The sequence below is a fragment of the Orbicella franksi genome, chromosome 12, assembly GCF_964199315.1.
Source record: "Orbicella franksi chromosome 12, jaOrbFran1.1, whole genome shotgun sequence".
Classification (NCBI taxonomy): Eukaryota; Metazoa; Cnidaria; class Anthozoa; order Scleractinia; family Merulinidae; genus Orbicella; species Orbicella franksi.
This window is the reverse complement of record NC_138156.1, coordinates 9743984-9771260: the sequence shown is the minus strand read 5'-3', so window position 1 is coordinate 9771260 and position 27277 is coordinate 9743984. Positions and strand designations below refer to the sequence as shown.

Genomic DNA, 27277 nt, shown 5'->3' with positions numbered 1-27277 from the left:
AAAGGTACCACATACGCCTACAATAAAACATACCCGAAGAAAACCCCAAGCAAATGAGAAATCATCCATTGAAATTTAATGACAATCTGTACACTTTGCCACGCTAGTTTCACATGGAAATTGTCATGAACGTCCTCTTGTGGGAAATCTTAATGAGAAAGCGAGGCTTAGCTTTGTGTCTTTTTAATTGCCGTCTCTTACGTAGAACTCCGACCGAAACTCCTACTGACATAGGAATAATTGCTCGGTCAGCTATAAATTGTTAAGCGCCCATTTTTTTTACTGAAAATCGCTCGGTCATTTTTCCTGAGCGCAACAACTTTTTTCCTACCTTGGCGGTGACATATGTTTGTCTAGCACAGTATTATCACAGACTTGGGTAAATACTATTTCATATAATTAATAATAACTTATGTAACTGCAAGTAGTTTTAATTTTAATTGTCTTAGTTCATTGGGATCAGCGTTGTTTTTTTGCTCGCCGGAATTGTATTCTGAGGTTTTTAAGCATCTCATCCTTAAAAGAAGTGAATCTAAAGGGCTCAAAACGGAAAGAAAACGCGCACAATATGTGTGTTTTTTCCACCTAACACATCGGCAAATTTAATTCTGGGGGTAACCCTGCGATGGGCTAGCATCCCATTCAGGGGAGAGTAGAAATACTCCTAGTGGCTTCATGCTACAGAAACAAGGATAAGCTCGGCTGTATAGCCCACTGGCCTGACACACACTTAACCTAACTCCATCCCCTCCATTTATCTGCCTGAGTCGACGACTAGACGACCAGCCCTTCAAAAAGCGTCAGAAATTCACAATTAGACGGTTTTCTGGTCGAGTTTCGCAGGAGCAAATTCCACCGACAGGACTGAAACTAGGACGAAAGCCAAGCACTTTTTCCTCGTCCTCAAGAGTAAGTGAATACAGATTTTGTCTGAAAGGCGATATCGTTGTTGCCATGGGTCTATTTTAGGCAGAAAACTATTTTCTTCTTTTTCTTGTTCTTTTTTTTTGGTAGAGGGCAAATCCTTTAAACGTTAACTTTCAACCCTATGCGAGAATAATAACCATACTAATAATAAAAAAATCGCGTGTTGTTTACTCTTGCAGACTGGAACAAAACAAACTCTCTCTGGCTTCAATTGTGATACTGACTTGTAGAATAGGAGCAAGCCGGTAGCAGTGACCACTTTAATTTTGGAACGTCTTTCTGAGGTAGAGTTTGAATTCTCGCTTACTCCCATAGATTATTTATTTAATGCTTGTGTTTAACCCAATTTATGGCTAATTCACGTCAAAAAGACCAATCCTAAAAGAAATCCCCAGACGTTAAGTTAAAGCTAGCCACCTAGTTCAACTGCCGACCCAAACGGTCAGTCTTAGCTGGTCTCTGTCGAGGATAGGAAGTAAGCTGAAGTAGAGGGTTTTAAGCAGGATAAAACAAATATCAAATTTCCTGTTGAAATAAACGTATATTGGACCAAAGGTTTCACATTTTTAAAAAATACAACTCAACAGCTTTCTTCCATTCACAACGTGCAAAACCCAGATAAGATCCACAACCATTGCCACCTTGTAGAAAACCGAAGACCATGAAAGTATTGCTGATAATAGCTTTCAATTAAATGGTGCCATAGTAGTGTTTAACCAGCAGATTTACCGTAGCGCCAGCAAGAAATGAAAGCTCTACTTTCATTTCACTTACATACGTAATGGTGTCTGATTTCAGTTGAGGGTGAGTCTAAGGGAAACTAAAGCCGTTTTGGTTCTATCCTGTGACTTAATAATGCCAGCCGAGAAAGCTCCGCTGCGGGTCCCATTTCTGTGCAATCCTGTGGGTAGATAGGTACTATGAATTAATGTAAAGTGGCTCTCGGAAGAACCTATACAGACGATGCTTTTTATACTTCAAAACATCTTCAGCCTACGTTCGTTTGTCAATGATAACCAAACGAATACGGGCTGAAAAAACTACACCGCGAAAGCTTGACTGTTTACCAGGTTTAGTACATCTCGAAGCAAGTGGCTAAAAAATTCGCAAAGAAAATTTTGGTTTCTCTGTTTTTTTACTTGACCAGTGATTTTCTGATCGATTACAAGTGAAAAATATCAACAGGTAGTTCAGGTACTTCAGGTACTGAGCAGCTAGGAATAAGAGTTAGTCAAGGTACTAACACAACATTACAAAGCCGGCAGCGGTCGATGACTGATAAAACAAATCTGTGAGCTAAAGAGCAAGCTCTAACTATCTTGATCTACCGCTACATTCTCAAAACCAAAGTTACAGAAAAGGTAAAAAAAAAAAAAAAGGAAAAAATGAAAAGTAAAAATGAAAATCAGTAACCATGAGAACTTATCATTGAAAAATTAAAGAAAACAGAAATATTCTGAAAATAAAAATCGATAATTATTATCAGTAACTTGGCGGGGGGAAGTTTTGCCTATCGAATTCAGTGTGTATTGGAAGACGTTTTTCCCAGAAATAAAAAAATGTTCAGCGAGGGAATAACGAAATCGTGCTGACAACAGAACGCTTTCAGTGAGCTCTTCGTTTATTTACACTGAATATTTCCGCACCGATATTGACTGGCATTTATAAGCATGCCCTCGGAGAACATAACACGTTTGTTTATGAAAATAGTCAAAATAAAAGTCAAGTCGTTACAATGAGGTTACTTCATGTACACGTGCACTGTTATTTGTACTTCATTTTTCGAATAACCAAAACCGTGGCTCTAAAATCTTACTCATGTCTTTCTTGGAAGCAATATTGAGGCTGGTAGCTAATCTTCCCAGCTGTAATAATTACACAACGCTAGTCTAGACCAACCTCAATTTCTAAAACGTGATGAGAATCTATTTTTCCGCGTTCTAAACTACCGATCTCGTCAACCTTTTTCAAACGTTTTTTTTTTTTTGCCCACGATTTTAAGTTTCCTCTCTCCGCACGTCCGCACCTCGTGTGCAGTGCGTGCTGCCAAGTTTCCTGTTGTTAAACTTGACAGCAGCGAGTAAAATAACTGGTATAGATAAGGTTGTCAAGCTGTATTTACATCAATCTGCATTTGGAAGGCGCTACTTACATGAGTCAGCCGAGCGTTCGCAGACTAACGACATAATGTTTAACAAAAGATCTTCGCACGAAAACTAACCGTCCTTGTCATACATATTTTCTCCCCGAATACTGAGAAAGATGCCTTTTTATCATTTATAATTTTTTACTCTTGAATTATTTAAACACTGAAGAACATTAGTTAGTGCTGATTGCGCATAATGTTCACCCATCGACGAAGAGAGCGCTACATGCCCTTCAAGATGCAGCCTGCATGCGAACGGGCTCGCCGAATTTTTTTTCCGTCCTCGCCAGGAGCCTGTTTGCAGGCTATTAAAAATGATTCGGTACGTAAGAAAGTTATAAAATTGAAACTTTAACACGGAGACGCGGTGTGGTTTGAATGAAAATTCATGACAACGCATGAAATAATAACGAACGCACGACTCATTTGCGGACAATAATTCAACATAATGACAAGTTCATAATTTTATGGCGGGTAAAACTAAAGGTCCCTTCCATACTTGAAATAAAGTTCAGTGCTCTGTAATAAAGAAACGTAAAAAACGACAAACATCATCTCGTATGCGCACAAGACGTTAGAAAAACAAATCAGTGATAAAAACTCGATGATAAATTTTGTATTTCGAGCCGTTTCGCAAGTTTAAGACAGGGACTGTTATAGTGCCTTCGTGGGGAAATAATTTTGAAAAAGTGTTGGACCAGTGCATTTATGGCTTTAGTAGCGCGTGGTTTAGTTATGCGTGTTGCTCAATTGAAATCGACGTAGGCGAACCTCGAATACAGAACAGAATACAAAACTGCCACTCTAACAGAAATAATTGCCCCGTCAGCTATAAATTCGTCAGCACCAAATATCCCTGAAAGTTACGCAGGTATTTATCCTTAGCATAGTAATTTTCTTCCTTGCCTTGGCGCCGGGGACAGTGCCCGCGTGCATTCGACAACGGTGTTATCACAGACTTGGGTAAATACGAATTCTTGATATTATAATTATTTAACTGCGGATAGTTGTAATAATTTCATTCCTAGATAATAAGCGCCTTTGTGTTTGAATCGTATTCTGATTGCTTAAGCATCTCATGCGTAGAAAATAACCGGACGAGAACAACACTAAAGGGTACAAGAGATTAGATGTAGGGTGATACTTTCTTCACCATACAAGCGTTCGATTCAGTGGGTTAAGCTAAAGAAGCCGAGACTCTGTTGAATTTACATGCTCTTTGGTCACACGCACGTAACATACGAACGTAATACACGCACGTAACACACGCACATAACACAAGCATGTAACACACGCACGTAATACACGCACGTAACGTGTGCACCCGCAACCGTGCACGCACGTAAAGGTCATCTTACACAAGCCGATTTTCAACGATGTTGCGTTAAAAATCGATGCCGTGTAACATGGCACTCAGGGCGACTTTTAGCGCAACATCTCGTTGCGGCAACCTGTTGCAGGTTTTTGAAAGCGATTCAAAAACTTGTAACATTGTTGTCCAAATTTCCAAGGCTGCCTTAAAAATCGTCTCGCGTAACATCACTTTACACGGAGTTCCATTTTTCGCACAACAAAGTTGCGCGAGAAATCACCGTTGCAAGTTGTCCGTGTAACACTTAACACCTTAACACTCGTCTGCTCGACGCGCAACATCACACAACATAACGGAATTTATTATATGGCTAGCGCCGTGAGCGGGCAAGATAAGTCAAATCCCGTGCTGTGATTGGCTTCCCGAGCGGGCAAGATGGTGCTATCTTTTCCGCTCGGGACTACCCTCTGTGTCCCAGACCTTTCACGAAAGCCATGTAATAAATCCTTTATTGACCAAGCTTGTTCGATCAAGATTATTGGATATTAGCCTCGTTCTTTACTTAAAGAGTTTATGGACGTTGAACACGCAAAAAAAGAACTTGGCCAATATCCACCCATCTTAACCTCACGCTTGGTCAATAACCCATATATATACTGTCGCGCGCAAAGTGTTGCACAAGTTTGGTTTCCCTGTTGCAATATGTCCAAAGGAGTTAGATGGTGCAACAGGATCGCCAAACGTGAGCAACATGCTATGCGTATCAATGTCGCAGTTATATGTAGTATGTTGCCTTGAAATATGTCGTTGGTTTAGCCAGGTTATAGCCCCTTGCTTGATGCCGTGAAACCTGAATGAATTTCTTTCAGTTCAGTTTTGAAAGATACTCGGATGGCGCAAAAAAAAGCATGAACGAAGCTAGGTTAAAGCGGGAGTGTGAAAATGCGGAAAAGAAAACAGAACACAGAGCATGCAGACGTCATTTTTTTCTTGGGACATATTCGTATATATTGCGCTTTTTCTTGGTGGAAAATTTCACACCGCGATAAAACTGTCATTTTTACCTTGACATATGATGTCAGCAACATCGAAAAGTCGAACAACTATAATTTTTATTATTTCTATAACAAATATAGCCGGCCTTCTTTTAGTACACTTATCAGCATCTTGAACTTGCCAGATAAAAACCAAACAGCCATTTGGTAAAAATCTGTCCCACTCTTAGCGACCGGAGAGCCATATTTACAAACAGCTCCACGAGCAAAGCAAAACAATCGTCCGAATACACTTGTAGCACTTATATCAGTGACGTCTTAAACGTCACTGACATACAGTTGCCGTTTTGAAACCTTACCTAGTGGTCCACCTGACCGACGCTTGTCTCGGGTTTCGGTAGCATGAAGTGACCTCTCTCCTCCGCAGAGGCCTCTTAATATTATTATTCAATTTCCCATATAGGGAGCCTCTGCAGAGGAGAGAGTGAAGTGACTAAGAGTATTTCTTTTACAGCTAGCCTGAAGTGCTGTAGTTAATCGCAGAATTAGCTTCCCCCTCTCCCCAGCATTTCGCTCGCCAGTACTCATTTATACACCAGGATGGAGCGAGCTATTGTATGAGTAAAGTGTCTTGCCCAAGAACACAACAAAATGACCCCGGTCAGGGATTGAATCCAGACTGCCCAACCCGAAGTTTAGAGCGACCATTTTGTCATCTTGCTTCTCGCCACGCTGCCGCAAGGTTGTTCTATAAAATTTACCTTAATCTGACCAAGAAATCTTTAGTACACAATTCATACCAAATTTGAGGATTATTTTTTCAGTCGCCAAAGCGGCCTTGATACTATATCTTAATCAATTCACGTTTGATTGCCATTTAATAGAGGTCATTTTGGACAAGCGTGTGACATTTGTTTACAAGACTGTGATTTACTCCGACAGTCGAAAGCGTCATTTCCATGGTTTCATGAAAGACGAGAAGTTATTTTTTTTTAAGAAGGCGTGATACTTACAACCTTAACTTTTCACCCTTGGCTTGCTGACCACGACAAAGTATGACTAGTTTTCTCAGTGTAACTTGCAGAGCGTGCATTTGAGAAAGGATACTACAGTGACCATTTTGAAAACACTGAACTTCACGAAGATACGAGGTATGCGAAGCCTTTCGTTAACAGATTCAATATTTGAATGTAACACAACTCCTTACTAGTTCAAGTCATAAACAAAAAGATACTGCAGTCGCTCCAGGGTACGTTGTACTCAACGAACAAAAGCGGAGTTGTAAGGGCTCTGTCGTAGCTACGGGCGTTACCCCTTTGACTGCCTAAGGTTCTTGGGCAAGTTCAAAACCGCAAATAATCCTCATTTTCAAAGAAAAAAAACAACACTTTTTTAAAAAAAGATATTATTGACTGGTAGGCAGCGGGATAATTAACCCAACAGCTTTCATCTCAATGGTCACAAGCTAGGGTTTAATTTACAACAGAGAAATTCATGGGCCACCTTGGAGCGCAATGAAAATTTAGCTCATGAAAGTACTGCTTATTAGCTTTTATTAGGAAGGTCACAATCAGAAGTTTGATCCACAAACGTAAGACATCATACTTTAGAGTCTGGCTTCATTTCCTGCACAGCTGTAACCGGGTTAAGACTACATTAATCGACTAGCGGTTTGACTCTGTGAGTGAAAGTCAATAACAAGCCTTACTCGAGTCCAATGGCTCAACCCTCAGAATAGGGGGACTTAATATTTGTAAGTGACGCTTGGCAATATCAATTTTGTGAAAAAATTGATTGAGACACGTTCACTATTGCGAATATTAACAATTACGTGACTATTTAACAATTATTCCACGAGCGCGCGTTAGATATGAGATGGAAGAGAGCCAACGAGGCACGCAGCGCCGAGTTGGCTATAATCGTCTCATATCCAACAAGCGCGAGTGGAATAACAGTTTTATCAAAAACACCCCAAAGTTATAGAAAACTAGACTGAAATAAAAATGAAAACGCCCAAAAAAAAATTCACGCGTACGCTTGCCATATTTGTAGAGCATGGTATAACGGCTCATAACCCATGACGGCCAAGTCAACGAAAACTCTCGAATTGCACTGTCTAATGATCCAGTTTTTAACAATAAGTAATATTCAAGCTTCTAGTTCAGAAAGTTACTAATTGCGTCATAAAAAAAAAACTTTTGTCCGTACTAAATCGTCTCATAGAAGTTATTACATTTAGGCATCAATACAGCACGCCTTTATCAAATTTATTACAAATGGAAACATCGTCGAAAGTCCCCCTAATAGTTAGGTTACAATAGTTTTAAATATATATTAGATTTCATTATGGTACAGTTGGATTTATTTTAAGTTTTAGTCCTCGTAGTATAATTATTACTGTTTTAGAAGTAAATTAAGCATTAACTTAAGCATCAAAACAGGCGGCTGATGAAAACCAGTGTGCCACTGTACAAGACTGACCGTCATGATGAATAGCCAGATTATCAGAACTAAGATTATTGAAAATGTTTTAAAATAAGTCGAGAGAAATGAAAACGCAAATGCAATGAATATCAAAGCCATGTAGACGATTGTCAGTGAATGACAGAAAGTTTGCTTGTCGCGCTGTGTTTTGCAGTCATTGGTTACTCAAGGAAACGTTTCGGTGGTAGGGAACTGTGAAGCAACAATACTGAGAGCAGAAATCGCGTGCAAACCTGGATATTTCTGCAACTGTTATTGATTCATAATTACCAGCATGTCCTTGCAGGACAGCACAATTTTTTTTTTTTTTTACTGAAAATACATCAAGTGGCTGCAACGTTCTCTCGTAGACAATGAACACTATTATTTGTATTTCATAATTTTTGGAACACTGAATCAACAAAATTTTACTTGTGTCCTTTTTGGAAGTGGCATGTGACGAGGTGTCGATTTAATCAGCTGTGAACAAGCACAGCTTAATGTAACTCTATGTATGTACCAAATCTATTCTCAACGTTTTCTTTTTAATATCATTATATATTTTTTTTCTTTTTAAGTATACGTCGCGAGTAAACTAAACAGTCATGACATGTATATTAAGTTGGCCTTCTAAGACCTCATTTGAACTTGTACTCCAGGGCCCGTTGGCCCGCCAGCGTCACCAACTATTTTACGAAGTAAGCCGAATAGAACCATGCTTCCATGCCTATTCATTGAGCAACGAGCGACTGAGCGATTCGACAATAACAGGTTTTGGTCATTTTGGTCGAGTGCAAATTTTCTCGAATGCAATCTACACTGTTCCCTGTATTTTCACCAACAAAATCAACAACATTTAAAACTTCCTTCTTTTTGTTAGTGGCACTTTACAATGTACTTATTTATTTAGCTGTGATCACGGCAGCTGAACTGTAAGTCTAGACCACAGTACTTCAATTGTCAAAAACGTAAATCAAAAACTATAGTTTATCCTGCCCATTCTGACCGAGCGTCTCGGCTTCCTTTAGCAATTTTTCGCCAACGTTTCTACGCTTCCAACATCCCTTCTTCCTCAGCATGCATATCCTGAGTTTTGAGGCTTCTGAGGTTCCATTTTCACCACTCTCTTTAATCCTGTCTATGTTACTCCCCGAGAGAGAGTGAGTGGTCAGTGAGCGAGGGCTAATAATAATGATGATGATGATGATGATGATGATGATAATGATAATGATAATGATAATGATAATGATAATGATAATGATAATGATAATAATAATAATAATACGAATTTTTAAACAGGATAAACCCACCGGTACAAATTGTACAGTTATCAAAGGAGTCCTGTTAAACTTAAAAAGTAAAAATAAATCTAAAAATCTAAAAACCAAATTTCGTCAGTAAAACGCATGTACAAAAATCACTTTAACAAATACCCATAAAAAATACAAATAAAAAAAGTTCGTTCACCTTTTGTCGAAATAAAACTCTAGAGTTCATATTTCTGTTATCAAGGGGTCCTGTAAACTTAAAAAGTAAACATAAATCTAAAAATCTAAAGAAACTTCATAAGCAGAAAGTACATATAAAAATCACATATAAAAATTACCTATAAAAACTACAAACAAAAAAGTTCGTTGACCTTTTAATTTGTCGAAATAAAACTCTAGAATTTATATTTCTAACCTCTAATGGTGAACTATCATAAATTGAAGTCCAGGTTCAGTTCTTATACGCAGACTTTACTCTAGCTCTAAACCGATGGAATACGAATGTTCATATTTTCAAGTCCTGAAGTTATGCTACTCAGGCCTTGATGTTCAATGTTACGAATCTATTGCTTGCGTGAATTTGAGTAGTTAAGTGTGGTTAAATTACAGTAAGTAAACACAGACACGACCCTGTAAATGCTTTCAGCAACAGCAGCACAGGTAATGGAAAAACGAATTTTTCGCAATAGATTGATTCTCCCAGCCGCTTTAATTCTTATAAGTTTTGTTGAAGTGTGTTCCGAAATTCATCGTCAATTCTCAGTGCACACCCAAATACCTGTAGCTTATTGCAGAATTATTAGGTAACTCATTTACCATCAGATAGTTCGGCTCCTTTCTCGAACTGCGGCTGGTAATCGAGCTTACACTGGGGCTCCTACGTGTCAAGTTTCTCAACAGCATGAAAAGTAACTAGTACAGACCTCGGGGTGGGAAGGGGGGGGGGGGGTACTCCACAAAGTTCTATACGGGGAGGCTCCGCCCCGAGGTCTAACCCCTTACCCTTCTGTGTACCATTTTGACAGAAAAGGTACCCCTTTCGTGTACATGCTTTCATTACCAACCCTTATTATGAACAAATCGCCAAAGAAGGAAATCTTCTTGTCATTTTCATGTAGTGCTTAATAAATTAAATGATACAGCCATAAGGTGCGTCTGTTGAAAATATTTTAATTAAAAGTACTTTTAAATAGCTTAATCGGGCAGATTTCCCTTCCCTTCCATATATCTCAACTTGTAAAATCCCTACCGTTTTATATACCTGAAGCCTGGAAAGGGTACAATTTTCTAAATTTTGATGTTTTTGAACCTTCTCTTACTTGAAAGCTTTTGCCGGTTGGCCGTGCGATCACTTTTTTCCAATAAAAGCAGCAATGGAAGGGAGCCCGCTCGCGCCGATCTCTCTGATCATTTTTTAGCGATTTGAAACTACCCTTTTAAATCCAAGAACTTCACACACAGGAAGAGTCTTGTTTATAAGGTATAAAAACAAAACAGGTAATGACAAACCTGGAAATAATAAAAGCAGCAAATGAAAAAAAAGCTTTTTCACGACATATCATAAAGTGCTAATCTTCAAGTGAGGCAATACACTCTTGAATGGCCATTCAAATCTACGATTTCCTTTTCGATTTTTTACTGGTGTTCGCTGGTGTTAGTTGGAGGCGCAGTACGGTGGCCTCAAGGTTAGTGCGCCGGTCTCCGGATCGAGCGGTCTGCGTTCGAGCCCTGGCCGGAGACTTTGCGTTGCGTTCTTCTTTACTCTCACAGTGCCTTTCTCCACCCGGGTGTATAAATGGATACCGGCGGATTTAATGCTGGGGGATATCCCTGAGATGGACTAGCATCTCATCCCGTAGGGAGTAGAAATACTCCCAGTCGCTTCTTGCTAAGGAAACCGGGATAAGCTCTGGCACTATAGACCCTCAGCTCAACGCAGGCTTTACCTTTTACCATTGATGTTATAACACCGTGCTAAATTCAATAATTACAACCAAAAGTTAAACGCGGTCACTTTTTATAAATGTTCATTAACCAATCACGAGATTGCAAACCCCGCGGGTTGTTGACAATGAGAAATGCGATGCCTGTGTCAGAACTTCCGTCAAGGATGGCCGACGTACGTCAAGAAAGTCCGCTCTTTGTAACCCATCACAATCATTGGCAATCCTAGCCACCCTTGTTTAATTTCTTAATAGTTTCATTTTACCTCTTTGCTACATGTCTACCTCAAAAAAGCCGTGTTCTTTCAAGGCCTCGTTCGCTTTTGTGATTTTCGATTTTTATCTATTGACGGCTTATTACATAAGAGAGAGAGCTCTCATGTATTCGACTGTCTTCAAGAAACGTTACTGTGTGTTCTCCATTCAAAAAACTACTTCAAACGATTATAATCACAACGCCGCAAACACTAAGGACAAAGGGAAATCCGCAATACTTCCCACGGTTAAGCTTGATTTTGTGCGCCAAGGTTTCTATTTTTTAGGTGAATCAATCTTTAATTCACTGACTCTAAAATTGAAAAACATTGACTGCTATTTAGGAATGCGTCGGACGATTTGGATAAATATTGGATTATTTGAAAACAACTTTGTACTGACAGCGCAAAGAAAAAGCGCGATTCATTAAACTCCTTTGATACAGCCTTCTCGTTAAAAATCCGGTGAAAATTAAAACCATTGCCTATCGACCTATGCAAGCTTATGCGTACTAAACAATGTATAGCTACACGATGTAGATCATTTTTGTGGATTGATGGATGGATAATTTGACATACGGAATGACACGTCTTGTCCATATCAGTGTACGTACGCACTTTCTCTTCCAAGTCGTTGCGTTGCAAATGAGATCGTAGGCCGTAAATGAATTGACAAATGCGTTACTGCTCGTTTATGGCGCTCTTTGAAATTGTCCAGTAGGGCCATCTGTACGTCAGGATCGTTCAACGGAAGTTGTAAGCGGTCGCGGTTCATGCCAGCAAAAGAACCCACGTAAGGGAAGTTGCTGCTCTGGGAAACTACTTCTTGCGACATCGTTTGTTAGCACTGTACAGTATGCGCACTTACGATCTTAAGAACCTCGATTAGAACAGCTTGTTATCGACGAGCTAAGCAATTCCTGGTTGAGAAGAGAGTGAGGTACGCCAATTTTTCTCTTGTAAAATTTTAAGACACGCACGAGGATGCAACAGAACCGAGCACATGGTTCAATTTATATTCACATGGCATATTAATTACCGTTCTCGCGGTTAACATTTCTCGTTTGCTCTACAATATATAATGCAGCATGTACGCGAGGCAGTTTCGGGCAGTTTTGTATCTTTTTCCTGTAATAATATACATGTTAAAATTTCAAAATACTGATTGGCTGCGAAAAAGTCAACTAATCCCAAACGGTAAAAAAAAAAAATTGAAATTGAGTGCAAAAAGTTGAAACTGAAAGAAGGTTGAGACTAAATTGTATGCATATCATTAACAATTAATCAAATTATGATGTTTCTCGTGCAATTTGGAAAAAAAAACACTTAAAGCTCTAAAATTTGCCCTCGCTCCAAGGGCTCGTGCAATTTGTTTCAGTCTTTGAAATATTTACTTTTGCTTATTTATTCCAAATTGTACTCGAAATCATTTGATTACCTATACAAATTGCCACAACTCCACATTAGATTACATTGTAATGCAAATGAGAAAAGTTAACCACGAAAAAAGCTTTAGAGCTATTACGCCGGTAGGGTATAATTCCAGCTAGAATACGCGCCACCACTTTTGAAAACGACACACTATAGGCAAGGGAGGAAACAATAATGTGCGTGCAAAATTTCTGCCTGTTTTCTAATAGGCGCAAAGTTTTTATCCGTAATTCGATCAGTTTGACCCTTTGCCCGTTACAATAGTTTCACAGCTGACCAAAAAGTTTTCGAAGGTCTAATTAATACTTTTGATGTTGGCAGTAATCGGGTCATGTGTGCGAACATAAATTTTGGTCCCACCCCAGTTTACAGGGTACTGATCACGCCCTGGCACAGCAGGGTCTGCCGTATTCTTAGATTAGACAGTTTACTCTCACTGGATATTCTTTCGGGCAGGGAAAGAGCCTGTAATCTACCGCAACACGAATCGACACAGCACGCCATAAAATTCCATGTGCTCAACTCTCTTTTATTTTCCTTGCCCATAATTTCACAAATTCAGTCCCCCGCGCGGCGGACGCCTGGGGCCTTTCTAACTCAACAAAAAGGTTCAGTTCAATCGTCTCTCCACCCACTGTGTCACGCGCCACCCAAGAGAATAAATGCGTATTTGAGAACTGTTAGCGCAACTTGATGAAATGGCGGGGATGGCCTGTAATACACTGCTATCCCCTGGCTGGGAATGAACCAAGACTCCTAGTTGTTTTACGCTCGCTTCCAAAACCGGAACAAGCGCTAGCGGTATGGATTTTCGTTAGCTGCATGGAGGACTCGTCACAGATAAAAGTCGATAAAAGGTTTATTGAGACAGTAAAAAGTCGAAAGTGAAATTTAATCTGGAAATGAGTTTGTACCTGATGTCATTATAGAGGTTTGAAATTAGCGCGGGCACTTATTGTCCCCACCCCCAGGCCAATAGAGCTAAGGCTGTCTAGAACTTACCATGGATTTTCATTCATACTTTGTCTATTAGTTGTTTATCTTAGCAGACCTTAAATTTTGCGATAAAGGGGGTTCCAGATTCGTTTAGGAGCTGAAGGACATTGTATCTACATAACCTATAGTTGGTTACGATATCAAGACAGTAAGAGAAAAATCTACAGGTTGCACTATATTCTTTTGCGAGAAGACAATCGATCTAGCTAGGCCACACTACCATTTCATTGAGCACGTTGATTACGCGTGAAGGAGGCGTAAAGCAATGCTAAAGATGCAATATTAAATTCTCTTTTCTAACTCCCCACATTTCTTTGAATTTGGGTTTTGAGGATTTGGTCGTAGATCAAAACAGTAGCGTCCAGTTATTGATTCATACTTTTCTCTTTGATCAATTTTTGATACAGTTGGACCCCGGGGGGGTACTCCCCTATATGGGCTATATAGGTATGTGCCGCGGGATAGGGTATGGTTTTTTGAGGTTCGCGATCCTTAAATAGGGTATCATTTTCGCCCATGCGGGCATAGTGTCCCGGTGTGATCCTTAAATAGGGTGCCTAAATTGTATCAGCTAAAACAGAAGTGCGTAAACACCCAGAAACGAAATAAAGTTGACCCGTTCAAGCTATTTTGAGTTTTTGTTCTTCCCTTGCATAGGGTGTCATTTTTCGGGTTTGGGCCTTAAATAGGGTATCAATTTTCGTTTGATTCATCCTTAAATGGTGTCAGGGTTTAAGAACCTTCGCGGCACACACCTATCCGAAATTTATGGGAGTCCCCCCTCCCCCCCGGGAGTTGGATCCCGTTGATTGAACTCAAAACAATTTCCCCTGGATTTGCCCTTCCCTGAGAGTTAGAAATAGCGGGGCTCAACTGCATGTATTTTGTTGTAAGGCGTAGATGAATATTGGGAGTTGTAGGGTTGAAAGAAAATGAAATATTTTAATTAGAAATAGAACAGAATTCTTGATTCCGATTGGTTACCAGCTGACCCTATTTAGCATTTATTGGACAGTTTTTTCGACATTCCTATGTTATTGAGACGTCTGCGTGTCATTTACGTCCATTCCAATAGAACAGTTGTACTTGAATGGATTCCTGCTCTCACGGACCTCGAAACGAACCCAGATGAAATTTTCCTGCCATAATTCACCATATTAAGTCTTTCTTTCCTTAAATTCTAAGTCATAGTCATGATCAATTAACAACTGTACATTGTGTCGCCCAGTTCGGACAATTTTTTTCCAGTAAGTTCTGCTTCCGTGATACAATGACATGTCTGTCACCTAAACATGCTTTAATTGACATTTTCTTGGACGGTTGGTGGTATCAAAGTTTTCCCTTGTAGGATAACGGCACGAAACAGAATTCTCTCTTTTGTCGAGCGACCCAAAACCAGCGAAAAAGTCCTTTGTGCCGTAAAATTAAAAAGAAGCTATATTTGGAGGTAAGAAATTTAGAAATAATTCAAACGAGGTAATGAATACATATTTTGCTTCCCATAAGTGGCCAAATAGGGAAAAGGGCTAGCTAGTGTTTTAAAATGTTACACTTGTATTCTTTAGCGATGGCTAAAATAGGTCCACCATATCGTAGATGTAAAAGATAGATATTTTTTGCATCCAGTGCCCTTCAATGTCCTTAATTACGGTAATTTTGTACGTTAAATAGCTCTTTGAAGGAAATTATTCACAGGTTGAAGCAACGGCTTTAATGTTTGGCTATTGAAAGGCTGACATTAAACCCTGCAAAGTGAATAGTTTCGCAATGATAGGAAGAGCCCATGATGAAGGATAAAGCCTTGGCTATCACAAGCCAGCTATCCTTGGAGAAAATGTTCTGTTGTAAGTTTCTGTGGCAAAAAAAGAAAGCCACATCGAGGCTAAGGGAGGCATACAGGTTGAAAGAGAGACAGACAGAAGTAAAGATCACATATCTCTATATCCCCCTGTATTTATATCTTCCATATCTATATCCGAATATCTCGGGATTAACGTTGGTTTTGAATACCTGCGGTATAAAACACACACACACACATTTTCTTTACATATCACGGCATACATTGATCACTGCTTTGTTATCTAGAGGAGTAAACATTTACTGTTGTATTCAAATAAGATTATCTATTTGTTTAAAAAGGTGGAAGGAAAATTTTAGCTAGCGGGCAGCAACTGTCTGCAGGCAAGAAACATCTCGACTTACACCGTATCACAAGAAAAATCAGAATCATCACCATTTGCCACTCGGCAACTGATGTCGCCATTATTGTTTATTCTTTATAATAATTTTGTTCATGTTTCATGCAGTGTTCTGAGTAATGGTAGAGTGATTCTCGGTGGAAACTGTTGCGTTAGATAACGTTCTCCCAATGTCTTCAATTCGATCTTGCAAAAGATCTCAACAATCATGAGATTCGAAGATGTGCACTACATATGCAAAACGGTTAGACTTTCAAAGAGGTAGCGTGAATACATAACGCAATGGGACGCGCTATTTTCAGTGGCCAAAATCACTCGAATGTAATTGGCCAATTGTGGTTTAGATAATCAAAATCCTATTAGGTGTCAGCCACGGTCTTTCCTTTAGTTCCGCCAAAAGATTTTAGAACGGTTGCATCACCCAGGCGCGATTCAAATCATCACAGTTCTTGATCCCGTAGCTTGTTTTATTTTTTTATGGAGATTTCTAAGTAACACTGAAGAGATTCTTGTTGAGAACTGTTGAGGTACATAATGTTCTGCTATTGTAATCTTTTGTTCCAGATAAGTCTCGTCGATTTTGAGATTGAAACAGGTTGGTGCATGCTGTGCAGATACCGGTTGGATTTTGTTCGAGGCTAGTGAACGTTTAATTTTTTCCCCAAGGTCACACGAGATTTGAATGTTTAATGTTAATTATCGTGCTTACTCGAAAAAGAGCAGCAACGCCTATTTGAGGGCGACGCTAAATACAAATTCATCAAGACACATATTTAATATATAACTTTTTCGATACAAAAACGATGGCAAACCCCAGCTTAAAATGCCAATGTCAAGAAGTATATTTCATTGTACATGATGTACCATTTCAATTGTTAAACGGAAGCACCGTCGATAATGAAATTGGTTATTTCCGTGTTCCTATCGAGTGCGCATGCTTTCGCAGCTTTTTCGAGTCCTCTCAAACTCCCTAGAGTGTTTCTATAATCTGACATAAACAGAGAAAAGGTTTTATATTTCTTTTAGAAAAAAAAATGCGAAAAAAGGAGAAGCACAGGCTTATTTATCTCAACATTTCGGGTTAGTTTTGTGTTTCTATCGAGTTATAGAAGTACTGCTGTCTACTCACGCTCTTCGTAATGGCTATAATTTAATATATTAAAAATAGATAGGAACTTAAGAATACTTTCAATTGCAAAACGACGGTGTTTTTGTCACATGAAAGGCGTATTTCGAAAGTTGGACTACACCTGTATATGTAATTCAACATTTTTTTTTAATTAATTCGATGTGATGACAGTTAACATTGCTGTTAGAATACAAAAAGTAAAAACCTATGAATGGTGGCAAAAAGACATTTACAACCATGAAAAGAACCACACAATACATTCATGGATAACAAAGTAAAAAAAGCGATTAAAAGACTGAGAAAATGTCATTTGCTTTATGTCAACATTAATCGTGTCACGAAAGGGAGTGCTTTGAAACCTCTCTCCAAATTATGATCATTTTTGCCTTTACTAATGCTCTCGTGTTCAGTTTAAATCACCTCTTTTTCCTCTCAATAATTTTATGCATTATAATTTTTAAGTTTTATTTTTTCAGTGTTAGTCATTTAAGACAATTGTTTCACCTGTGGTTGTCTTATTTCAGTCAAACTGTTTTTCAGTCTGATATAAAGCAAATTGTAAAGAGTTTCATTGTTAGTACGTTGAAAATGATTCTGGACACCACAAAGCCCTAGACATATCTCTCTGTACTTCAAACACTGTCTCCTTTCTTCTGTGTTTTCAGTGGATTATAATAAGATACGACAAATGATTTCACAATATAAGACTGTGTCTACATCTTTTTATTCCGTTACAGACAGTGTCAATTGCTCTCACAAAGCGGTGTTTTTGTCCTTTCATATTGTTTAAACTAACGTTCGCGTCTGCTCGTGGAGTCTAATTTTATTCGCCTTTTGTCTAGCGCTGCGATCAGGCTAAAGAAGATTGGAGTTCTCGGTCTTTTACTTCGTTTTTCGCCGGTTCGCGAAAACATATCAAATGTTTACTTTCGTTGCGCTATCGCTTCACTTTAAGCTTACACCCCTACCCCATCTACTTTCGGATCATGCATCAAGTTAAACCGAAGTAAAAATCTATCGTTAAAGTAATTTAATTTAAAGTGCTGGAACCTTACACCTTAAACCCCTGCCCCATCCACTTTCGGACCATGTATCAAGTTAAACCGAATTTAAAATAATAATAAAAAAAAAAACAAACAAAAAAAGTTAAACCGAATTAATTAAAAATCTAACGCTAAACTGAGTAATTTAAAGTGCTGGAAATTTACTCAGGAATTTCCTTGGGTGAGTTATCCCCAAATGCAAATTAGGGACCACGCGAGTTTTGATCTTGACGTCATTCGTACTCACGACTTCTTGATAAGATCGCGTTTGCTATAACTATTGATGTCAGATGGGAGGAGGTGGTGGGTACTTAAGGTGGCTATTCACATCAAGGTAATCATATCAAGGCTCCGTCCAAACTACGCCGGAGAAATTTGAAAACGCAGCTTTACTTCTACGGTTAGGCCTACCGTCTACACTTATCGGTCACGAAAACGAAGGTTTTCCAGAAGGATGAGGCAACGCTAATCTTGTGATTTCCCTCCCCGAACCTTCAGTAGCCCTTCCATCGGCTTCGATTAAATCGCCGAGATATGTACATAAGTTTTTAAATGTAAGTAATTTAAAATAACTATCCTTTACTACCTTTCTTTACTGGTCCTACATTTACCTTCTACATAGTAACATCTGACTGAGTAATCTATCGACCAACTACAAGGAAATAAAAACAAATCGTGAAATTAACTCGTCTGAATACGTTCGGTTATGTGCAGAGGGGTTTTCGTTCAAGTGTCGTAAAACTTAAGCTTAAGTATAGGATATCACAAAAGACAGCAACAACCCACTGAACCAACAAAATTTCCAGGCAAATACATGTAAGACACAAAGCGCGGGAAAACGTGTGCCAACGAGTCGCGATTGTTTCAGATGCATGACACTTCTGACTGGACGACAAAAGGGGCGCGAGTTCACACTATCCCGAGGGTAGGGAAATCACATGAATATCGTGAGGTCATCGTTGTCAAAAAGCTCCGTTTTCAAAATGTTCTCCGTCCACACGAACACGAAAAGCCGGCGTTTTCAAATTCCTCGGGTTTGAAAAGCGTTTTGAAAAAGCTCCGTTTCCGTGAAGGATTAGTGTGGACGGTAGGCCTAACCGTACAAATAAAGCTACGTTTTGAAATTTCCATGGCGTGGTGTTGAAAGCCGAGGGCCTCAGCGTAGTAATGCGTGCAAACCAATGCAAATGAGAATGACTTTCGACCCTCACTGCATAACAATGAACTACGCAACCATATGCGAACGCGTTGGCCTGTTAGAAACGTGATGTGAAAGTCGTTTATTTCCGCCAGTCGTGCGTCAGCACGCAGTGGGTCAGTGAATATTAACCTTTTCTCCTTATCGCCAGCCACTTTTCATAGTTCTTAAAACACATAAAAAGCCGCCTTCAATAGTAACATGGACGATGTCACGTTTTCTATTATCTGGTGCGCGTCATCAATCAAAATTCGACTGAAAATTTAAACGTCTTATTTTACAAAGAAGTCTGCGAATACGATCTCTCCACACAGGCCACAAACAAACGGCTGTATTGTGAGCCGTTACATAAAAACGTAATTTATGGCAATCTATGCGAAACTGTTTTGCTTTGGAAACTCACTTAGTGCATGTTTGAATTTAGCTGGACGTGTTCCATATGTCAACCGACGATACACTCTTTATTTAATAAGAATATTGTTTTTTTTCTGACTCAGGCTGAATATTCTTATTTTTCTGTCGATTTAGTTTAGACTAAAAATATTTTTGTGTATATTCTTAGATTATAGCGTATTATAGCTTATTTTACTGTGTATCTGTCCCCTCATGTGACTTTGATGGCGTTGAACTAATTCTGGATCCAGCCTGCAGGCAATAAAGCCTGGCACGCCACACTTCATTTTTTGCAGAAATGTTGTTAGCATCGAATTGACTGTTAGTGTTGCTTTTGTTGTTCTTTGGCCAGTTTTGCCGCATAGAGAAGGAGAGAGAATTTTATACGTTTTGGTTAAAAGCATATAATTGCATTGTATTTACAAATTTTCAACAGACAAAATTATATTCTTTTCAAAATATCAGCATCAGGTTTATTCTTAGAGTATTCTTAAAGTTTCGCAAATTGTATCCAGGATATTCTTACAGAATACATTCTAATAATAAAATAGTGTATTGCTCTCTGTGCAACGTTTCACGTCTTTTTTTATTTGTTTGCTTTGAATATAAAAAGACAGGTTTGAAATTCGAGACAATTTTGCTCAGTAAGGATGTTTCGTCAGCTCGTGGCATAAAACCTCCTCCACTGTTTTATCTAATATTAAGTAAACCGGCCTATAACTCTGAAATCAAAAGAGCTCTATAGTTAGTCTTGTTATACGAGCGTAATGTTTATATGTTGATGTTGTAATTAACATAACGCACCCTGAAGCAAAGGTTTTCGCTGCGAACGCAAACTATAGTCTCGAAACACTAAATTCTAAACAAACACCGAGAAACATAAGTAGGGGAATAAAGATTAAACTGTTTTCATTTAAGCCTTGACTTGAAAAAAAGAAACCGAGATTCTATCATAAAATATTTACTAAAATACCCTCTTTTGGCCAAAACCTTTAATACTTATGCAGACAATTTACCTAGCCGATTTTAGAAAGTTCAATTTGCAAATGAGTTTTTCCATTGAAATTTGTATTCTGCGAACGCAAATTAATACGCAGACACAAATTAAAATTGATAATTCAAAGTAGGTGTACGAGACTCTCAGTATTATTTTAGCTCAGCTATTACGCAACATGGCGAAGACATAGGTCGGTGGCCGCAGCATATATCACCTTTTGCGTGAGCGCGCAAGTAAATTTTTCCATTAACGGGAATTTTAAAATAGACTGTTAAACTGGTATTGATTGCCGATCGAGTTGGGTTGCGCGAGTGGTTTTGTTATACCTCTCTCCAAGAAAATCACACTGCAAACATATCAATGGATTTAAATCGTATTAAACAAACACAGAAGCAAAGCACTGAAGATGTCACAATATTACACAAGCATGGCCTGTGCAATTTCCCATGCAACGACAAATTGTTTGAACTGCTAAAACTCTGCTCTTTAAATCTGTGGGGACCAAACGCTTCTCTGTTAAAAGCATTTCATTATAAACGAAAATTGTCTCGTATTGGTAATGATGACCGCATCAGGAGAAAGGGGAAAAATCACTAATTGCGTTAGCCTTGAGTATGATTGTAAGTACTTGCTAAAATATTTTTTTACATATTGGCTTAGTAACAGTCACTATTTTCACTCGCAATCGTGTCAAGAACCCGACCTCATCGTTGGCAGGGATTCCTGAAGACTTTCTGTAACGGTTACCGTCATACAGAACCAAAATGAAGGCAGCTTTCTGCGCAAATTTTCAGTAGTTTAAGGTTGCAACTGGCAACAAAATAACCAGCTGTATTAACCCGAGGTTTCGCGGGGTCTTTTGTCATAGGAGATGACTGCAGAGAGAGCCGCGCGAAGGAGTGGAGTGGGAAACTCCCAAACAACGTGCACAGAGCCATGCTGAGCACGTTCAGAAATTTGCACAAACAAAATAAATAAATAACAACAACGAGAAAACTGCTTCAAACATAAGTTTATCATTTTCATGTTCAAAGGATTTCGATACTAAACCACCATCCTGTTTACTTACTAATTTTTTTGGAACTTTACTTTAAAAAAAGCAAAGTGTTTATAGACGGAGCAGTGGACACCTGTCTGCGCCATTTGTCGAAGAAAAATCTTGTTCGGGTGCGAAGGAGTTAAAATGTCAGGGAACTCGTTGCTTTTGAAGAAACTAAAATATGTTTTCACTCAGGAACTATTCTATACATCCTCGCTCAGGCAAGCTTCAACCTCATCGGAAATGATTGCCCCAAAATAAAACGAAAATTCCTGAGACTTTTGGATGTGGTCAAGGTAACATGCCTTATGCCTATTCATCACCAGTCCATGTGGCTTCGCCACAGATATAAGTTTTAGTATAAATCTACCGGCATTCTAGTTATCGAATGCCTTTCTCTTATTGGCTATGACCCTCACTATCTGTTCTGTTGTAGATAGTGAGTAGTGTAGCAGTGTGCGCTTCAGTGTTAATAATATGGCAGACACTTCTTTGAGTTTTCGAAGTGTCTGTGAAAAAGATTTTGATAAAGTTTTGAAGACTAGTAAATTTATACGAAGACAATTAGATTATTCACTACCGATTTCTATACGCGATTGAAAACTAGAGATTATAATCCGCCTAATTGTGAAATAAAGCACAAGTAAAAGCTTGGGGGAGCGAGAAATGTTAGCATTTTCGAGTTCTCCCAAACTTTCATGAGTGTTCCCAGAACTCGATAGAAACATGGAAAAAAAGTTTTCTGGTATGACCTTCCAAGCCTTGCACATTAGTGTATAGGAGATAACGAGGTATGATTATAGAGTTATGTTTTGTCTTCAATTTGCGGTGAATCACATAAGAGAGGGTACTTATGGGGTTGACTAATAGCTAAACTTTGTCAAAATTTTAGCTCTCAGGCAAGAATTGATGCGTTTTTTAGCTAATAATTGATCTCTGAGATCTTTCACTCGCTGATAATTGAGAAATGGGTAATTAAAATTTTGATTGGTACGGTCAGTGTTAAAATCGCCGCAAATGCAGACCGCCTTACGATGCGGATCAACATTCCAGAAACTTTTCTCGACTAACGAATATCTGAACTCAAAAATCTGGAGCTCGTTTACATTCACCACACTAACAACCTAAGACGTAAAAAAAAAATTGTAAATGCAAATTTAATGTCAAACACAGGGAGTGCTTGCGCAATCACCGTGCAATTTGTCTGAGAGAAACGCGCGAATATCCAATCCGTAGGATGGGGCGGAGGTCTGAAACCATGACTTCCTTTTTTCTCACATCGTTCTCTATTTCGGAACAGATCGTGTGCACAAAATTCGTTCAGTTTTGATGGATCAAGAGGAAATTGTCGTAGCAAATGTTTGAACACATTTATCAGTTTTGTTGCCACGACAGAAACTACGCTTGGAGAAAATCCTACAGCAGCTTCAGTCAAGCAGAATACGGACCTTTTTTTTTTGTCTTACGCAGCAGGGAATATTCTAACGGCAGAATTAAAAGTTTTCGAACAGAATCAATTAGCAAAACTTGGTAATTGAATAAGCTAGGGAATAAGCAAACTCAAACATAAAATAACAGATTCGGAGAACAGAAAGAAACGCTAATTCGAAGTCAAAGCAAGCAATGAGAAATTCATTACAATCAGTGGCAATGCTCACAAAAATTACCAGATTACAACGCAACGTATCCGCGTTATATAAAATCATCCTCTTATGGCCCACGAAAGAGTCAGTTACACAGAAATTCAGCTGATGGGAGCTCTAGCCAGAACAATACACATAACGTTGGCGTAGCCAAGATCGAAGGAAAAGCCTCGTGCAATAATTTTAGAGGTGGACAGAAAATTGCGACTCTTTCTTCTTCAGCAAAAACGCTATTTTCGCATTTTCATTAACTATACCCAAGCATGTTTTCAGTAGCCAAGCGAGCATAAAAGTACAAATGAGTTAAGAAAAACGCTGAAAAAAAGAAAAGTAGGCAAAGAAAAATAAAAAACGCTCATGCGATAGTTATAAGGGTGGTGGTGACTTAAACCCAGATAACAAACACCTTTAACAATGTGGGATTAATTGATCGGTAAGTTATACTCATATATGCATGCGTGCGGTTATTAAAAAACCGTTGTAGTATGCCACAAGCAATATGGTAACGGATCTACACAGGTCTAAGTGAATGAGCCCACACACCGTTTTTGCAGCTGGGACTTAAGGCGTTCTCCATCCCACCATGTATTGTGTATTGGTCAGCTGACTCAGCAGTCTTCACCTATATGAGCAGTGTAGGTTAACGGGCGCTCGTCATACGTCAGAAATTGCGTTGCTATCAGGCCCGTCGCTGGCAGGTTGAACACTGACTACTGAGGAAAAAAAACACGCGGTAAGTGTGACCGTCCAGTTAATTACTGAAAACGAGAAATTGATACTGTAGACAGGGGTGTCTGAAAGAACAACCACAAACCGCCCTATGTATTTGATAGAAAGTTTTCGGCACCTTTTTGCCACGATTATTAACATGGATATTTTTTATTTTTTGTTTTAAATATAACGGTGTTTAGCAAAATGCAATTTTCAACAAGTTTAGTATTTAAATCAGTGATTTTTTGTCAGTTGGCTAATTTTAGCGAAGTTAAGTAACGAAATCGTGATTTGAAAACGTTTTCCGATTGTACTGGGATGGCTGTATATCAGTGAAATACGAACATTGCACGTCAATCTTCAATTCAAAATCATGTAGCTTATATTACGACCAAGATAAATATTTATATCTCGAAGTCCACTAAAGGCCGTACAAAAAATTGTTCGCAGAACGAAACAAAATCAGGAGTACTTTTTAACGAGGCGAAGCTATAAACACGCAGGATTTCACTAAAAAATATTTGAACAAAAAAAACTGAGAAAGCTATACCCAGTTAATGTCGTTGACAAAAAACTCATTTACACGGTCAGTTTTAGATTATCATAAGCCATCGCTGCTATGAGAACTTTGAACAAAAGCGAACCGATATCCGTTCACTAGATACATCAATCATTCTTCTGTTATATGCTAGCCACAATACTTTCTTCCTCTGCAGTTAGCAGAGGAGGTTAGCCCGTAGATGTGGCTGTCGGTTATATTCGGAAAGGTTAGGATAATTTTTGACTGGCTAGAAGCTAAGGGAGATCAAAAATTGCCACAAACCTTTTGATTTCGCAATCGTCCGTCGTGTAACGGATTCACGTGATAAAAGCGCCTTGAGGCATACGGCCCAGAAGAGAAAAAGTTGAAAAAAAAAAAGCCAGCCTGCATCAGTGGGCAGAGATTTTGGAGTTTTAGCGTGGGATAGGCTCAAACCACCTCGCTGTAGTAGTCATTTGACTGTCAGTAGGTGATATGACTGATAGGATAAAATAATAGGCTTTTCGACCAAGTGGTCAGAAGATAATAACAAACTAAGTTGATAGATCACTGTAAGTTTGGCTGGGTTTTTTGTCAAGCGATCCGGCAAAATTTCAGTGAACTTATTACCAGGTCCTGAAAAAAAAAATGATCATCGTTGAAACAAAGACTGATTTAAACAGGCAGTCAGTATAACTTTTGGACGTTAAAAAAAAGGATTTCCATTACGGGCGAGGGCTTTGTGTTCATAAAACAAAACGGAAGAATGATGCAATTTTTCAAAAAAAAAAAAAGTGAAAAGGGGGAAAAGTCGGCTCGTAGTTTCAAACGACCTCTGATTAAGCGAACTCTGCTCCGTTTGATTCTTTAGTTATTTAAGAGAATAGATCATAAAAGGTGTCAAGCGGACGGAGGTAATAGCGGTTAGGTGGTGCCGTGAAATAATATTAAAAATAAATGTACGGACCATGATATGGCGTATTATAGTAAAACAAGATGTACACAAAAATGCCGAAAAATAAATTGATAATGATTCGGCAATAGAAACACTGTCTGTTGAATTCCATGAGTGATCGACTAAATGTAAGCTTAATATTTAGTTTGCACATTGGTGATTTGAGTGGGTGAAGGACAGTATACGATGTGACTTCAGTGTTCTTCGGTCAACTGTTGTATTTCTTCGCTCGACCCCCGACTTTTAGGCATTGGCACCCCATGGCTATGACACCCTTTAACGTTTGTCATTCAGGTCTATAAAAAAGCTTTAAAATGACGGTTCACGTAAAAGAAATGGCTGCTGACCATTGAATCGTGTTGGCACTGTACTTTGAAACTGTTGGCCGATCCGCCATCTTGTTTTGCGCGTGGGAAGTGCCCGCGTTTCTTACTGCATTATGGGATAGGAAATAGCTTTACTCGCGTGGGAGTACATTCACACGTGGGCCGAAGAGATCTCCTCATGAATGAAAATTGACAGAATTTTACTCTCTGAAGGCGTTTTGAGCTTCGATAAGATGCTTGGTACGGCATGATCCATGCCTTCATGGGGTGAATTGTGCCGATTTTCACTCGCGAGAGAGAGATAGCATCCCGACTTTGCTCACTGGTGCGACACCGCTGATTTGATTTCCACCGGCAAATTTGAAATTTGTTTGGCGTTTGTCCGAAGGAGATTCTCTTTGCTCATTAGTTCAGTGGATTGTTGTGGTTTTCGACCGATCGTTCGTGTAGAAGCGTGGCATTCAGCGGAGAAAGCGAACGAAGAATTTCAAGTAAGTGATAACGTACATTTCTGGCGCCCGAAGAATGTGCGAGTTGTTCGTAAATATTTCCATTCGAGTCCGTCCGTTGCATATTTCTATCTAAAATCGAATTCTAGTTGACACAGAACAGCGTGCTTCTATTGACTTTGGGGGAGACTTTTTGGAAAATGTTAAGAAATGATGTGTTGTCTTCAAAAAATTGATTTCTGCTCAAAGATGTCCATGTACTCAAAATGACAACAAACACAAAGTACAAAATCATATTAGTCCAGCGGAATTCCGATAAAATGTACAGGCCAAAGCGCTAGGAAAAGTTTGTTTGTGGTTAGTTTCTATGACTTCCTGCCGGCAGAAGTTAATTTCCCGGCATTTCGTAAGACTTGTGTTTGAATACAAACTTGATTGATTATGCAATCTTTAATATTTATAAGAAATCAACTGTTATGATTACAGACATTCTAATTTACATCAAAGTAAAAAAAAAATTACTAAGATAAGACTTGAACTTTTTTGAAAAAAAAGAAAAGAAAACTTTATAAAGGTCCAGATGATGTCACAAAATGAAAAAATCCATCTAAAATAATAATAGGCCCTTGAAACAAATGTTATTGACTGAGTGGGAGCTGTTTGAACTTCAATACAGGAAGATATTGAGCTCAAGGTCGGGCACAGTTTGAGTGAGGCTGCTTTTGGTGTACTGACAAAGAGCCAAAGATTCTCACTTGCAGCTTCACCAATTCGGGAAATATAATACTAAATCATTTTAATCATAATCAAGAAAATTTATGGTGACAGTTTCTTAATTACGCCTTCAGGGCTCTGTAAGTTAAATGATCAAGAGTTTTTTTTTATTATCATTATTGGCATGTAAAGAGAAAATGATATGCCAGTGATATATCTAAAAAAAA

At 38.8% G+C, this 27277-nt stretch overlaps 1 protein-coding gene across 5 annotated transcripts in view; it reads left to right on the top strand.

Moving 5' to 3' along the window:
- The first annotated feature begins 1192 nt into the window (after window positions 1–1192).
- Window positions 1193–27277, top strand: part of LOC145462675 (A-kinase anchor protein 1, mitochondrial-like) — a 50841-nt gene continuing 24756 nt past the window's right edge. For 4 of the 5 annotated variants that reach the window (XM_081446253.1, XM_081446252.1, XM_081446249.1 and 1 more), the window contains exon 1: window positions 24808–26378. The gene's annotated coding sequence lies outside the window, so the exon portion shown is untranslated. Of the gene's footprint in view, window positions 1212–24807; window positions 26379–27277 lie in introns of those variants that run through there. The other variant, XM_081446251.1, reaches the window with a different exon arrangement.